The following is a 17918-nucleotide window of genomic DNA, read 5'->3' as shown; positions in this document are numbered from 1 at the left end:
AACTGTTAACACATTCTTTTAACTGGGGACAACTTAGAATATTGCAGAATGATTGCATAATCTTTTTTTACAACCTGAATAATTGTGCTATTTTGAGTAGATCTTCATTTCATGCTGTCAGTAAACCTACATAGTTCTATTGGGGTTAAAGTGATTTCACTCTTTAATCCAAAACCAAAGCCTTGGATGATCTCAGTTGATGTACATTTGTATGGATTGTTTCATTTGTGTCTATTTGAGTTAGTATCTAGTCTGCTATTGAATATGAACTTGTATAGCCCTCTTTATTCTTTTTTTTCTGTATACATTGTTAACTCGTAGCTGGGTTTCTATAGCTGGAAAATGTACTGAATTTAGAATCACATGTGTTAATGTTAAAAAGTCACTGCCACATCAAAACCAATAAAATCAAAACACTTACTTCTTACCCTGCCTATCCCTTATGCAATTATGTAATCCATTGTTCAGAGGTGTATAGTAGTGGATCGGTTCTTGAGGTGCACAATGAAGTTTCGAACAATCAACACATGTTTTCATAAAGGCTACATGCCACAGGTGGTCTCTGCATCAGGGACTTCAGGAACTCAGATGTGCGTAGCAATGTCTAACTTCCCAACCCCCCATCATCACCCTGTAACATCTAGTAGTGATGGGCTCACACCCTTCCACCACCTGGTAACCGGCCTTATGCATAGCCCACCCTCTCGCAGTTCCCTCTTCACTGCCTCCCTTCTCGATGTACGGTACTGCAGCTCTGCAGACCCACCTTACCTTGGCACTCAGACAAGGGACAATAGGATCCGTACCTTCGCCACGGGGACATAACAACCCTACCGCTCCTGTTATTAGGAGACGGCAGCACTCCCAACTTTAATTCACCAGGCCTACAGGCTAAATAATCTGCTTTCCTCTGTCCAGCCCCTCAGATAAGGGGTGTATCGGCCACTTTTACGCCCTAAAAATTGTCAAATACTGCCCAGAAATTTAAATGGGGAGTAAAAATACTCCCAACAAAAATAGATATGTTTGGACCATTAGTGCATGTAGTACCACAGAAAGAAACTACTACTGTTACTGCCTTATCGGAAGAAGTACATTTGTCATTTCTTTTTTTTTTCTTTTTCTTTTGGTCAAATATTTTTAATTATGGCTTTGCAAGGTTTTACAAAAAAAGGAGAAAAACAAGAGAAAACAACATTGAGTAACCCCCCCCACCCTGTGCCAACCAACCTACCCCCTGAGCTGAAGTGCCATATGTTGCACGATGGTGCTGTTGAGTTCTAGGGATCTTGTCCCTTAGGCAGGTGGTCGCAATGTCCAAAATCCAAATGTTCTGCGATCATAGTTGAATCAGATAATCATTTTATAAGTAATCCAATAGGGCTCCCCACTCTGTCCTGAACTTTTGATGGTCCTCCCCAGATTATAGGTAGCCCCCAGGTTATCTCCTAGCACTCCCCCCTCACAAGTAAGTTGTATCAGCCAGCTCTTATCGGTATTCTGTGCTTCCCCAGTCTATCACCACTCTGGCTGCAGCGTGTCCATTGGCTTCTTCCAGCCTCTCGAGGCCCATGGATTTCGAATAGCTCTATCCATCGTAGACCATTCCCATTGTCTTCTCGTCTTGGTAGATTGGTTTCCATTCTCTGGTGTGCTTTGCGGTTCCACAAACTCTGGTGATAGTACTGCCACCCCCTCTTTGCATGTAGTTACTCTGATTTGCTGACCCTTCCAAGAGAATAGCAGGCCAAAAGGAAAAGTTCACCTGTAGCTTACCTTTTCTTGCGTGCAAATCTTTGTAACTGGTCCCATTAGTCTCCTTTTTAGTAGCATTGAGAACGGCAAGTCCTGAAAGATTTATCTCTGAGCCATTAAGAGACCGTGACATACCAGCCCGAGCCCCCCTCAGGATTTCTTCTTTCTGTGCTTAGGATGTAAATGCTACCAACACTGCCCTTGTTCTGGCCCCAAGTTCTTTTCTTACAGGAATCACTCTGACTTCTGTCATTGAGAATCTTATCCGACGTAATCTCTTGGAGTAGTTCAGCGCAGAAGGTTTGTATTGATTGCTTGAGGTCTTTATCCGCAAACTCTGCCGGGACATTCTTAATGCGAATGTTCATTCGCCATGATCTGTTCTCCAAATCTTCGGCTTGAAGCTCCAAATTATAAGACGTCCTTGCTGGTCGTTCCAGAGCCTCGTCATTTTTCTTGGTGTCACCTGCCAATTCGTGCAATGCCCACTCATTTATATCCACTCATGCACCCATTTTTGCTATTTCTCCTTTTATATCTTGCACAGCACTCTTAATTTTAGTTTTTACAGAAGCGATTTGTTCCTGAAAAGATTCCATCATTGTTTCCTTAAGACGCTGTTGTTGATCTGCCAAGCATTGCATCAGCTCCTCCATAGTGATCGCCATTGTGTCTCTGTGTTCTGGAGACTCTTTTTATTCTGTGGTTCTGAGTATTTTGAATGGATTTCACTAGAGGTTCCCTGCTCCTCTGTCTGCTAACACCTGGTAATGGTACCTTCTGCCCTCTGGCCTTCGACGTGGAGTGTGCTGGGGTGCCTTTTATTCTTTCCTTACATTTTGGTTTGCGACATGTGTTGCCTCTGAAGCTGTCAGCCAACAGTCCTCCCAGTCCTGTGTAGTCAGCTTGCTCCGTCCGTGCTACGAGTTTTCCTTCAAAGGGGTTGTGCTGTACCCCACAGCATATTGACTCACTACACGTCTTTATCTCCTTAGACACATTACCAGCACTGTGATGCCTATGGGTATGTCTTATTCAGTATGCTACCTATTTGTAATCGGTTCACAGGCTCTTACCAGAAAGTCTGTATCCCACAGGATTTATTTTTATTCTACGTGGTGCAGCCCAATGTAAATTGTCACCATCGTATTGTTGAGTTGCCAAGTCTAGATATTGAGAAAAGCCCCAATACCTAGTTCCTTGTCCATAGGCTAATCTCCTTCACCTCATCTTTGACGTCTGGGGAGGTCTTTGCTATAAGTAGATCTTCCTACGCTGCTGGCAGGAACAGTGTAGGGAAGTCTCCTTTAGCTGGCCCCTCCTTGGACTCCCTCCAGCCTTGATGCTAATTGTTCCTCATATTATTTTATCCAGATCGTCAGAATTCCACATTAGGTGCAGATCCCATCACATCTCATCGCCCACAGTGTGTGTACCTCAAAGATCCCTGAGGGGTTCTTTCAGTGCGTGATTGGGGCCCTGCTTCCAGCATCTTCACCTGTGGAGCGCTCTTCTTGGGGTAAATGAAGCTGCTTCAATGGAGTGGGTCCCTGAGGAGGTACTGTTGCCCCGTGCCGGTTTACGCCGATAGGAACACAGTTCTAGAATAGCTGCAAGAGAAAACAACTTGAAAGAAAACAGATGTTGCTTTAATGCCCCACACAGAGGTCCAAAAAAGTTACTTTGTCTTACGGGGGGAGGATGTTCTTTCCTCAGTGTGTCCTCTGCAAGGGCAGGAAGGACTATACTGGCTCTCAAGCATTGATTCGCAAATGTCCCTTGCAGTTGCTCTCCTCCTTTTTTTCGAACACTACACTCGGAGGGTAGGAGGTGGGGTAGCTGTCAGCCCCCACCATTGGTCAAGCCTCATTGCGCGCTGCCTCCACTGTCAACCCCTCTGGTCACACCTTGTTGCAGCGTTTTGCTCCTCAATATGGATGAACTCCTCTTGGTGTCCGTTCAACAGGGACACGTCCTGTTTGACTGCAGCACCACTTTTACGGCCGTCTCCTTATCCTGTGCTCCATCTCCTGCTCCCTAAGTCTCAGGGCCTTGTTGATGTCTTGGCTTGGTGGTCTGTGTATTCACTGACTCTTGTCTCGGCCGGAGGGTGATGATCTCTGCTTAAAGATTAGCTTTTTTCATGGGGGGAGAGAAGAGCTGCATTCAACAAGTCTGTCCCTACGGGCGGACAACTTGGAATCTAACATTTGTCTTTTAATGTTCATGAATAACTTGTTGGAAAGAAATAATTATTACAAAAACATTTTAGTTTTGCAGATAAAACCAATTTTTTTTACCCGCTTATAAAATACTCCCATTGGGAATTGGACTTCCGTGTTTACCTCCTAAAACCCATTTTACTACCAACTTTAAAAAAAATAGGGAGTAAAATACTCCCACATGTTATCTGGAACATTGCCTCTATTGGATGTTGATACAAATCATATTACATTGGATATGGAACTAATCACGTATTTTAATAATTAAATTTGATCCACAATGTGTTCAGAGGTTTTTCAGTTAAATCATAAAAACGCACACATTAGTCTGCTCTGCATAGAGTACATATAATGTGTAAAATATTCAAATATGAAGCATTGTCTTGTAAATATATTTCGAGGGACAATACACAGGTACATCTCCAGTAGTTTCGGATCAAGAGTTCAGAATGCGAGGAAGAAGGATCCAAAACAGGCAAAACAGAGAAGGTAGTAAGTAACCACATTTGAAGAACATGTAAAGATCAATGCAAAGGAAGTGGATGCAAGACAATAGGAAAAGGGAAACAAATGGAAAAAAGAGGGATGCAGGAGTGACAGCAAGGTCACACATGAAATAAACCAGATACCCCAGGATAAATAAGTTAAATTAATTCTCTCTGCTCATGTATTAACTGATGCAGAAAACAAAGGTGTCTGCTGCACCTAACAGCATTTTAAACTTTGAAGATACTTATATTGATTTCTTTACATTTTGTAGAAAATCTTTCTTTGTGGTGAAATAAATGATTGCAGCCAAGTGTGCTGGTTAGACAACCGCTCTCCACACAGCAATATGATCAGGTTTAAACAATTGGCAAGTATTGCCCTCACTAGAAGAGGGAAAAGAAATAAACATTCTTGATTTTTGGAAGAACATATCAAGAGGGCATTGCATTGTCCACTCCATTAAAAAAATACACTTTTGTTGTACAATTCCTTTTGGAAATTGTCATAGTTTTCTCTCTGAACTTGTGACAATAAAAACGAAGCTAGAGGCAAAATCAGAAAACACTTACACCAGCAGAACCTCAGAAAAAAAGCATTAACATCTTTAAAACAAAACATTTCAACTTTCACACAGGCTGACAAGCGGGTACATGTGGTCTTATTAAACTGGCATCGCCATATTCAGATAGCATATGAAAATGTTAATATATGTGGTTACTACATGGGATTGCCATATAATCCTACTGCTTCAGACAGATCCTATTTCTTAAAATCTTAGTACGGACTAAAAAGGAATTTATCTCGCAGTAAAAGGCCTGTGATGCGCACAAGCTCTTTCCTACCTAAAGTGCATAAGCCATTTAATGCTCTTCTAGCTGTGAGTTCTATGTTCACCTGCATAGGTTCAATCACAGGGTAGTTACCAGAGTGCAGAGTATTCACGTTTTAAAGACACAATGGATGTTCTAAACCAGCTACAACAAATATATTAGCAAGAACATTACTGTTTGGCTTGGTCACATTGCATGCATCTTCCCTTTACACTTTCGTTGACCACAGATTGGTTACAAAAGTCAAAGAACATGTTCATACTGTAGCTAATTTTAGGTATCCATATAAACGTGTGACATTACACTGATTAAAATGTTGTCCTGTTTAATGGCAATTTCTTGAAAAAGAGGATGCTAGGAGTTGTCATGGGTGCAAATATCTTCATTGGATAGGGGTTACAAACAAACGTTTACTGATAACATTTGTTAAATTATCAAGCAGTTTTTCTATCTTGATGACATATTTATGATTAGTCAAGGGGCTGGATATGGCCGCCTAGATTTATTTTGAACATTTTGAGATTTTTATTTTCAAAATTCAGTTTAGTCTGGCAGATCAAAAACAGAAATCACCTATTAAATATCAAATAATTGAAAAATGTGCATTTTTCTTTTCACCTTTCTTATGGAGCCTTTCCAAAAAAGCACAAGGCTACCTTAAGGGATTTTTAACAAATAGTTCCTATGAGGAAATGAAAGCCCGGGCAACGCTGGGCATATCTGCTAGTAATTTATGAAAGAGTGAATATGCTTTTTGCCCTTTTATCATAATCAGTTTATGCACTGTGACACAATCTAGCACGATTTGGTATAAAATAACAAGAAGCTGCCTTTTTGCGATTGCAGAACTTGATCTGTGTGCCGGTATGCGTCTCATAACAAATCAGACAGTTTTGGTTATAAAATCATCAAACGGTTCAGTAATTGTAAGAGCACAGTTGTAGTGTATACCTATTGAGAATGTTAATATGATGGCAGCACAAGAAAACAATTGTGTGCAAGAATCTATTTGTTTGAACAAGATAAAGGAGGAACACTACCCTTTATCTGCCCCACATATTGGAAAGCTCATTACACGAAGGTTAATGGGGAGGGGTTGAGATTTCTTAGCATTGAGAACGTCAATACCCTGGAGCAAGGAGGCAACAGATAACTTTGTATGCTACAACAGGAAACACGTTTTATTTTGTGTTCAGACAAGCTTTATTCGGCATGGTTAAACATAAAAGCAGTATTACAATTAAAACTATTAGAGGACTTAATTCATATGGATCCATACAAAACAAAGCACATTATTACAATTAAGAACCGTTCATGACTGGCAGTATTTAAAAATCAGATTCCTAGTTACATCTATAGTTTTCATTCCTACAGCACAGATTTCGCTCTTCTTAGTCATACTCTATGAATACATTTTGCAATAAAATAAAAAGCGTTCATATAAGTAGTGTTTTTACAGAATGTTTCAGTTTGCATTGCACCTTTTAGCCTAAAAAGAGGGGAAAGATAGTATATCCTTAGGTCCGGGTACCCAGGGCACAGAAGTAAAAAAGGCTTTGTTGTTTCCTCAGAATCACCACAGATTTTACATTGTGTGTCTGAGGAGCAGGTCCACCTTGCTGTAACGAAGGCTATTTTTAGTGTCAGTACGTAGTTGGAAAAAACAGGGCTTAGGCGTACCCAGGCGTTATCCAATCTAGATATGGCTAAAAGCCTGCATTATCTTTCACCTTTAAATATGGTTCGCCCGTCTTTAGTGAAGCACATGCCCTGTACATTTTCCCCATTAGGTCATCATTATACTGAAATTAAGGGCCTCAAAGCCTTTACGAATGCTCCCGAGCCATGGACATGACCCTAACCCAGGGACACACTGCAGGCTCAGTATTGCTTCCCTGTATTTAGCAAGCTCCGGGGTGCTCCACAATCTTACCCAGTATTTTAGTGCCTTACTTGCTGCAATGTCAGATAGAGGCTTCATATTGCATTCCAATAGGGCTAGCAATTGGAGAGCCCTTCGGTTGCATAAGTAATGATCTTAAGAAGTGGTTATCCACCACATTGATTTGTACACTGACCCAGAAACCCCATAGCTCTGCCCCATATAGGGTCACTGCCCAATCCTGGGCACTACAGGTATTAAGAGCAGGGGAAATTGCACCTTTTCCGTGCGTACAATAAAATGCCGAATTCCACTACTGTGCTTCTCTAGAGAGGTTGCTGCCTTGGCACATTGAGCTGTCCATGTTACATCTTCTGTGAACCTGATCCACCAAGTAGTCATAATGACATACCTGCTCCAAGATACTCTTCTATTAGGATCCTCAGGTTAATTTTCTTACTGTTTTTGCGACCAAACACCCATCACCTTGGTTTTTTCAGTATTTTTTTTCAACTTCATTTTGATTGAACATTTCTGCCAAAGACATATGCATCATCACAATTAACCCAATCTCCCCCTCCGTCTCCCGCCCACCTGCATATAAACAACCAAGCCCGTATGGGCACTGGGAGCTCCAGAAATCACTGATTTGGAACCAACCGGTGTAAGTGGGCTGACCTAGTGGGTTCAACAAATACAATGAACGTAGATGGCAGAGAATCATTTAAACAATAATAGCAAGTTGGGGCAATCTCAGGTGAGCAGAATCAGTCTCATTGCACCAAAATCCTCGTGGAGAAGCATCAGTGTCCAGTCAAGCAGAAATGATTCCATGGTATCTTGGGTCGATACTGCTAACTTCTCATAAGTGAAAATCGCCCACAATTTGGAAGGCACCAATTTGTTTTTGCATTTTTGTGCCAAGGCTAACCTTTCTGCCCACAAGATGGCTTGGATCACTTTGGGTAAGCCGTGGGAATACTCTTCTGGGGACGGGTTACCAAAGAGAAGTTCAACGGGGCGCAAGGGAAGGGAGATGCCAACAATCTCTTTAATCCAGCTCAGACCAGTAGATCTGGGCAGCTGGGCATTCTCACCAAAGGTGATATTAGGATCCTTGTTGGCCACAATCCCTAGTGCAGAGAGGGGACAAGCCCGGAAACATTCTAGGCAGTCTCTCCGCTGGGAGGTGCCACGTATGGAGGATCTTGAAGTTGTGTTCCATGGCCGAAGTATAGAGGGAACCCGAGAAAAGGGCCCCAAAGAGTTTAGCGCAAGTAGCCTCTTCCAGAACCCTACTCAACTTTTCCTCCCAATAGCGCTTAAAACCCTGTCTACCCTCAACGGTCTGCTGTAATCAGGGCCTTGTATATCCTGGACAAAGAGCCCCTCCTCGAGGAAGATTCTACAATGACTTTTTCCAGTGGCGTGAGGGAACGGGCTAGGGCTTCAACCGACTGGGTATTGGTCAGGATCCCTTTGACACGTAGATAATCAAATATTGACATCGGGTTGCCCCCCATAGCTGCTGCTAATTTGTCGTTTTGGATGAAGGCGGCCTGGTGGAAGAGCTGAGCAGCTCGTTCCAAGCCCATATCCAACCATTTTTGCGTGTGTCGCAGCCCTCATTTACCCAGGTCAAGGGGGGGGACCCCATAGGGACAGGGTGGGGGGGCAGGAGGAGAGGGTTTGCTTTGTCATGCTTCCATAGGGTCCACAGGACAGACAGTTGTGGTGGTTTCTAAAGACCTTGCTCATGTACGGCCATTCGACCCGGTCGAAGGCCTTTTCGGAGTCCAATGAAAGGAGATAGGCCTCGGTGTTATTATTAGAGGATTCATGCATCAGGCCTAGGGTCTCACGCACTGAGTAATTCCCCCGCGGGCCCCTGCCACATCCCGCCTCAAGCTACATCTACACTGGCGGCTGCATGGAGCAAGGGAGATTGATGAGTTCCTGAGCCAAGCCCTGAATAGCGGTTTACAGAGAGCAGAGTCCCCTACTAGCTGCGCATCGACACAGGGGTTCTGGATTCAGTTGATGTAGACAACAGGTGAGGCTCCTTGCCCCCTGCCCCTCTCTCTGCTTGTGGGTCCCCAGAGTACAAAGCAACCCTGACTGTCCTGTGTGAAGGGGGAGACGGCTGGCATATCCACTTTTTGGGGAGGCAAACGTGTCGGACAGCAACCAGTTAAGTCTGGCGTCCAGTGTGTCTATCACGGGAGTTTGGCCTCGGGAGGACCCACCCCGAGCCGACCTCTGTTCTCTCTCTTGGTCCTTGGTAGGAACCTGCTGCGTATCCCCCGCAGCCGAATTGCCTCCATTTAGTTAAACAAGCAAACTCATAAGGAGGACCCTGATGGATTGGGCAAACTCCCTTCAGAAGTTCCGACAGACCCCTTCCTTGACACCGGACCGGGTCACCGTGCCCGCCACCGAGCAACCAGAAATCATGGATGCGCATAGGGCTATGGGAGTCCTCCTGGAGGAGATCCGTGGTTTTAGGGCAGACATCAGCAAACAACTTGATACCTTGGACAAAAAAGTGGATTCAGTGGACGACCGAGTTCAAGCCCTGGAAGCCAACTAGACCTCGGTGGACCTCCTTGAAACACAGATCGATATGTGCCTATCAGAGTTGGAAAGGTGGGAGGAGAAATGTACTCTTAAGCTCGACGACATAGAGAACAGGGAATGCCGCAGCAACCTGAGATTCCTGGGAGTTTCGGAGCGTGAAGGAGAAACCCAGGCGGACATCATAAGAACTGTGAACGCGGTGATAAGTTGTTTGACGAGGGCAATAACAACGAGCCAAACATTGACAGGGCTCACAGAGCGGGAGCCTCCTCAAGGGGCCCTAGGTCCATTCTAGTAAAATTCCACGAATAGAACAAGATTCTCGAGCTGGCACGGAAAAACGGTCCCATCGACTGGGCAGACACAAACGTCACGATCTACCAAGACCTGTCAGCCCTCACATTGGCACACCGCTGACTATGTGGCCCTTTAACGAAATGGCTTCAGCCCAAAGGCGTGAGACATAGATGGGGTCACCCATTCTCCCTCTCCTTTGAATGTGATGGTTATAAATACTCATTGGTCTCAGAGGATGACATTCGAAGAATGACCAGTGAACTACTAGGAGAACCAGCCCCGTGGGGGACCAGGAAGCAGGAGGAAGTGAGCCGGCGGAACCCCCAAAAGACAACCGGTTTCTCCGAAAGAAGTCGCGTCTGAGGCAATAGAAAAGAATTCAGGAGGCTGGCACAGACCTCCCCCTGACCTACCACAAACTAACTCTGTTCTATCATTACTGATGAGTGGTTGGGTCTGGTCCCTGTTCACTGTCTCGGGACTCCTGAGATGACTCCTGACCCTCTGACAGAAGATAGCTTGCTTCGTGAAGGTGTTAATTTGCATTAAGGTCTATCCAGAGAGGGGAGGTGAGGAAGGAACGCGGTTGTAAAATTTATTGCTTTAAGTTTTGGGGTTGGGGAGGCTCAGAGATGTGGTGTTTATTGTTCTTTACCGCCCTGGTGGAGGCGGATGATGGTGGCCTGGTCGGACGGCATCTCCTATGTCGCCAGCAGTCCAAGTGCTCAGGGAGGGGATAAGTGGGGGGGTTTCTTTCAAATGTTTAAGGGTTCTGTCTGGTTGAGTCAAACGACTGGGGACTTAACACTTTTGAGAATTACATGTTTTGAGGCAGACCTGAAAATGCTGAGCTGATGGGGGGGCTTGTCGTTCACAGCTGCACCCCTAGAGGTTTTTCTTTTTTTGTGACAGCTGTACCCCCTTGATGGCTGATGCAATTCACTTGCTGACGCTGGGTTCGTGTGAATGTCGGGGACTTAATTCCCCGCAAAAGAGATCTTTAGTGGTGACGGAATTCAATAAGCTCAAACTCCACATTCTTTTCCTTCAGGAAACTGATTGGGCTAGGGGCAGGGAAATGTCACTTAAGGCTAAAACCATACAGGCAGTCTTTCTTGCTTCATGTCAAGCTAAGAAAAAGGTGGTGGCCATAGTAGTATCGCTGAATGCGCATTTTACACCCAAGACCCACCATATGGCCGCTGCATAATGGTTAAAGGGGAAATTAGAGGCACCAAAGTGGCATTGGTCTCGGTCTATGCCCCTAACCAAGCCCCAGACCAATATTGGGCGGAAGTGAAGACCAAAATCATAGCGTTCAGAGACAGAGCCCTCCTGGTGGGTGGGGACTTCAATATGGTCCTGCACCCGCAGCAGGACAGAAAATCAGAGCGCCATTACACAGACTCACAAACCCAGAGGAGGATGGCCGCCTCTTTCCAGACTATTAACAATGAACTGGGGCTTTCAGACTCCCAGTTGGCGCGACAAGGGCGCAACTCCCTATTCACATTCTTCTGTAGTCCCCACTCTTCGCTCTCCAGAATTGATTACATTGTACTTGATAGTCGGCTGCATGGGATAATAACCGAATTTAAGGTCGCGCTGACCCGATCACGACCTACACTGGGTCCAAATAGGAGTCCCCCCCCTAGTAAACCCAGAAGCGCAAGGTGGACGTGCAATGACCTTCTGTTGAAGGACAAAGAACTGTCCCAGTCTCTCCTCGCCGCCATAATACTTTGCAATTAATGACAACCGCCAAGTGGGGAGGCGGGAGTCTGGAAAGCCCTTAAAGCCACGATTAGGGGTGTCCTTATTGGAATGGGAGCAACAAGGAAGCAGAAGAGGGGTAAGGAGGGAAATCTTAGAGACAAAGTAAGAGCTATCCAACTGGGGGGGCAGACTTCGGTCACAGATGTTCCCGGGGAAGTGGGCAGAACTCTAGCAGCTAAACACAAAACTTGCCGCTCTCCAGGTCGAGCAAACAGAGAAATGTATCCTTCCTTAAGCAGCGGTATATGGAGAAGGGAGAGAAGGCTGAGGGGATCCCAGCCTGGAGGTTACAAGAATTTAGAAACAGCAGGAGGGCCCCAGCTCATCACGCCTCATGAAGTAGTGGACCCTATTGGGTCCATCCATGAAAGGGGGTACCACCCCGGGAGATGATGGCTTTACCATTTTCTTCTACAAGTCTTTCCGCTCCACCCTGGCCCCCTTCCTGTCGAAACTGTTAAACGCGGCTCTGGACTCCGGATCACTTCCTCAGTCCATGTTATCAGCCCGCATTGTGGTTATCCCAAAAGAGGAGAAAAACCCAACGAACTGCCAATCTTACTGTCCCATTTCCCTACTTAATACGGACGTCAAGGTCCGAACTAAGCTCCTCGCAAATAGGCTTGCCAAGCATCTTCCTTCATTAATACACGCCGACCAAGTAGGATTTATCCCGGGTAGGCAGGGGTCCGATAACATTAGGTTTTTTCAGTATTAAGCTCCATTGAGCGAGCTTCACGTATTTCAATGAAAACTTTCAAATTATGTCTTAAACCCATGGGAGTGGTGGCTAACAATACTGCATCGTCTGCGTAGAAGAGTGATGGGAATGTACATGTACCAGGTTTGGGCTTATCAAGGCCACATGCCAACATCTCTTTGGTATTGTATTTATGTGCAGACTAAATGGGAGGTGGGCTAGCACACACCCCTTCTGCACCCCCCCTCTCTACCAAAAAGGTATCAGTGGTTTCCCCTCCCAATCCCCACATTACAGAGGCGTCATTGTTAAAGTAAAGGAATATAATACAAAACCGCAAAGGATCTGGTAACCCTTATTTCTCAAAACGGACCAGAGTTTACATTTTGATACACTGTCAAATGCAGTCTCTGTCTACGAAGACAGAATAAATCCTGTGATGTTGCAAGGACACATTTGGCCAGTACTGCATACAGCCGGAGGCACTGGTCAACTGTTCCAATACCGGGCTGGAAACCAGCCTTCAGATGGTTGATATGGTTTCAGCAGTACCCTGTATATACCTTCTGTAAGAAACAATTAGATCTCAAGAATCCTTTATTCAGGTGGCCAGGGAAGGGCTGGTGCTCTCAGATCCCAGCCCTGGGGGTGGACGAGAGAGGGGGAGGATCACTTGGGTGGGGGAGCCTGAGGTTGTGCTTGGGGGAAATACCCCAGGTGAGACACAGTATTACACGGGAGAAGGAGAGCAGGACAAGATCCCTGAAACCTTTGTAGGTTGTTCCACTTCTGTCTCACTTTCTCCCAATGAATCTCTTGCCCAAATCCAACAACACCTCCGTATGTGACAAATCCCCTAGGAACCCAAACCCTGTTGCACTTAGAAATTATCTCTCCCGGAATCCTTATTCTCCTAGGTCCTACCCGAATATTCCCAGTCGTTCTCCTCCTCTTCCATCTGATTATCATGTTCGGAATTCACAGTCTACTTTGACAAAACACCACTGTCTCCCCTATTCATTTCACAAACCCTACCAAAATCACCTGTCTGAATTCACCTACCCCCCCCACGACAAAGAATATCATTCCTCATTAAACCTATTCCCCATCCTGCCCAGTAGGATACTCAGAAGCTCTAACCGCCCCCCCCTCCCCCCCACCCCCTTTCCCAACACAAACATTTTCTCCCACCGGGAAAACCAACTGACTAATAGAGCAGTTTACCTGACATGTCTCAACACAAGGGTAGGGTCAGGCAATTAATGCTAACCACACACACCTGACAGCCTTTTCCCTTCCCCACAGGGATAAAGGGCAGAGCATGAGAGCCCACTAAGAGCAAGGCAGACCCCCTCCCCCCCCCTGACAAGCAAGCCATCTAAGTACAGCAGTTCAAGAGGAGGAGAAAAGCGTCGAGACCCGAAGGGGCGACAAGGAGAGACGTGACCTTGCCCTTTACAATTCAGACCTGTGAAACCTCTGGGAAAGGAATTGTAAGACCGCGAAAAATAGCCAACATGTGTTGCAGCAGAGGTCAACTGTACACAGAGCCCTCCTACACTGATAATCAGGACAGGAAAAGACGCTTGCTACCATGGTACCGTCCTTGACTGCAGAGACCAGAAAAGCCAAGCAGTTCATTACAGCCGGTGAGTCGAGAGGAGAACCGTTAAACTGAACTGTGTTGAACATACGTTGCAAATGGCAAATTAAGGAAAGTTCAAAGAACTGTTAACATCGTGGGGGAAAACCAGCTACACAGGGGTCCGGCACCATGTGAGTGCTTACTCCAGAGACTATGGTTGATCTCCCTGTTGATGGAACTACCGATACCAGAAGGCCTTAGGAGAGCCACAAGAAAAAAGTCAAAGTGGTCATACAGGGGTCTAGCGAAATCCTTGGTACAGTTGAAAGTCTTTGACCGGAACATAATTAGAAAGCTAAAGGAGATGAATCCTGCATAGTGAGTAAGGAGAAGGAACTGTGTGGTTGGTCAGAGTGAACCAGATGGAGGGATGCCAACAGGAAGGGGCAAAGCATGATGCCCCAATGAACATTGTGGTGAACCCGACAGAGGTATGTCCACAGTGGATTGTTTAAAAAGCCATTAAGACTTGTGAATGCGAAAGGTGAAATTGTTTTGGAATAAAAGCTGCAGTGAACCCAACGGAGGAAGGCAAACAGTAAGGGGGATCCTGGATTGTAAAACCATCACCCTGGTTTGAAATACAAGCCGTAGTTAACCCGACAGAGGGAGGCAAACAGTCAAGAAGGGTCTGAGCCCGGAAGAGTGGAATCTAGGGGTGAAAAGCCATCGCCCAATGACACGAGAATAAAGCAGATGAAATCTTTTTTTTTTTTTAAGGTATCCGTGGTGAACCTGACCGAGGGAAGCTGACATTCGAGAGGGGTCTGAGCCCGGAAGAGGGGGATCCAGGGGTGGAGAATCATCACCGTAAATGCAATAAGAAAGGAACTTTTGTGGATCTGAGCCCGGAAGAGGTGGATTCATGGGTGACAAGTCATCATCGTACATTGGAAATTGATTGATTGATATTTTATTTCTATCACGCTCGTACACAAGTGTTTCAGAGTGCGACAAGGCAAGGGAGGGGAACAGGGGAGAACAAAACAGCGATCTTACTAGGCCCAGTGACATTGACAATGCGCAAGTGCATAGGAGAGGGGAAAAGTGCATGAAAGGGGGGAGTAGTGGAAAGTGCGAAGCAGAGGAGAAACCGATAAATAACAAATAAATAATAAAGGCAGCAGACAGGGTAGGTCTGATAAGTGCAGGAAGAAAAAGGGGGGGCTGTATGGGTACAGATACAGACCCCAGTGCAAGGGGTGGCCCGGAGGCAGTGCGGGAGGGTGAGCAGGTACCTGGGCCAGTAGGATAGAGGGTGGCCAGGTGCACTGTGCCAAGAGAGAACAGATCAGCAGGGGAGAGGGGGAGCGAATGCAGAAAAAAAGAGGAAGGTCTTGAGGTGCTTCCGGAACCGGAGATGGTTCTCCTCAAGTTTGAGTGGCAGGGAGCCTGTTCCAGAGGGAGGCCCCAGCCGAAGAAAAGGAACTTCTTGTTTATTTTTTTTTTTAACACATCCGGTCTGAGGCAAGAGACATTTTGTAGAAAAGCGACTTAACCACCAAAGATCCCGATGCCTGATACCTGAGAACAGAGTTGTAGTCTTGTGCTGGGAAAGCTAGAGTTTGTGCTGTGCTCAGGAGTCCCACCAAGTCCCATGCTCAAAACGTGGGGAAGGGAGACCCCCGGCTACCATATCCTAACTTATCATTTGTGAGCACTTCTTTGTTTCTTGTGAACATTATCCCACACTCTTTTTGTATTTAGTTGTAAGGATTGTCAAAGGTTTTATTTTTTTTACAGGCCTTTTTTTATTTGACCAGACACCACTAGGACTGCCTTATTATTTTTTGATGGTCGTAGCTTGCTCCCATCTTAGATTTAGATTACCAGTTATCGCAATTGAGGCTGCCATTTTAGCACAAAACTTAATTGATGCGTCTACTTCTTGCTTATTTACCTTATCTTGAAAAACCACACTCAAGCACTTTTATTCTCGAACTACCTCTCTATTTAGCTGACCCAGTTGACAGTGCAGCCCTTCCTTCTCAATTGATGTTTTGGTTTTTAAATCATGATTTTAGTTTTCTGCATGTTAACCTTTAAATTAATAGTATGTAAATAATTTATAGCTTCTAAGCAGCATTGGAGACCCAGTGGTGTCTGATCACAAATGATCCTGTCATCCGCATATGCCATGCAGTGTAAGTGCATTAGACATAAACGTGGTGGATTTGTATTAACTTATACCAGGCATGTACCCATATCATGAATATACAAATTGAATTGGAAGGACGCCAGAACGCATTCCTGGCGAAGCCCACAATGTGTCGGATCCGCCTGGAAACATTTCCTTGTTGATCTAGCCTAATTTAATCCTATCGATAGCATACACAGCAATTGAAATGTTCAAGAGTATCGATGGGCAAACCTTCATGTTTAATTTACACCATAATTATGAGTGATTTACACAGTCAAATGCTTGTGACAGATCGAGAAAGGTTACAAAAAGAGGTCTACCTGAGATTTTCACTTGGTCAGCAAGCAGTTGCAAACAAAAAGAATTCTGAGCAGTTCCTACATACAATCGGCCTGATAGAGACCTGCAGCTCCTTTAAAATGATAACAGAAGTGATCTTGCTGCTACAATCTTTTTTTTTATTGAATATAGTTGAAATTACATCAACTTTTTCAATTTATACATAGTTAAAAATGTCTTTAAAATAAACCAGAAAAGGTAATTCATATTCACGATACAAAAAACATTCAGATAAATTCATGAATTAACAAAATATTTTCATGATAGAATAAAATGATTACAGACAAATTTATCATTATGAAGATTAACAGTGTAACACCAATTTCATTCCATATTCAAGGCCTTTAAAAAGTTAAAGGTGGCAATTCTTATGCTCATGCATTCAGTTGCTGCCGAGGCAGCCCATCTATTTCTCGGGTTGATTTGTGCAAAATACGCAAAATGATTCACAAAATGAGAACTTCTCAAGCTCGTGAGGGCCGGACAGTCCAATATTATATGTTGCAGGGTTTCGACAATCGCGGAATTTTTACAAAACCTACACCAATTAAGGTCCGAGGGAATTTGCTTCCTACTTGTTTTAACCTCACGAGTGGGCCAGATGTTGAGTCGCAACCGTAGGGTAGCAGTTCTAATAGCAGCAGATGGAGCCAAACGTAAATAGGAAGCAGTATCTCTGTATCGTTTAGGGCCAAATATTGCAGAGTCAAAATCTTTGTAAGTTCAGCATTGAGCTCTAGTGTCAATCCAGTCCATCATATACACTTTCTTCTTTGCTTGCTCTGGATGGAACACGAAAAGATTGCTGCTACAATCCAATAATGAGATTTAGCGATAATTTCTTGGATTTTTTATCATTGTTATTATTGTATTTATTGAGCACGGGCCTATCTACAAGAAGGAACAGAGCGCTTAAGAGGTATACAACAGTACAGATGCACAACCAGGTGCATTTCAGAGGTATCAAAACAGATATACACCGAGGGGTAGGATACAGAGGAGCAAAGAGGAAGGGTACAGCTGTCCCAGGTGGCGGGGAGGAGAGGGATTGTATAGCATCTAGCGAGTCAGGTGGCAGAGAGACTCATTGAAGAGGTGGGTCTTGAATTCTTTTCTGAATTGTAGGAGCAAATCTGATGCTGACGGGGAGTACATTCCATAGTATTGGGGCATAGGCAGATGAGGCTTGTTGTTTGGTACTTTCCTTTTTGCAGCGCCAGATTTCAAGTGTGCATGTGTCCTGGCTTCAGGTGGTGTGCTGTCCGC

The 17918-nt window shown here is 44.8% G+C and overlaps 1 protein-coding gene across 10 annotated transcripts in view; it reads left to right on the top strand.

Moving 5' to 3' along the window:
• The window catches only part of R3HDM1 (R3H domain containing 1), a 1943510-nt gene that overhangs the window by 898330 nt on the left and 1027262 nt on the right, over positions 1–17918 (top strand). The window lies entirely within an intron of this gene.

This window comes from Ambystoma mexicanum, chromosome 9, assembly GCF_040938575.1.
Source record: "Ambystoma mexicanum isolate Mex_15411 chromosome 9, UKY_AmexF1_1, whole genome shotgun sequence".
Taxonomy (NCBI): domain Eukaryota; kingdom Metazoa; phylum Chordata; class Amphibia; order Caudata; family Ambystomatidae; genus Ambystoma; species Ambystoma mexicanum.
This window is presented reverse-complemented; position numbering and strand designations above follow the sequence as displayed.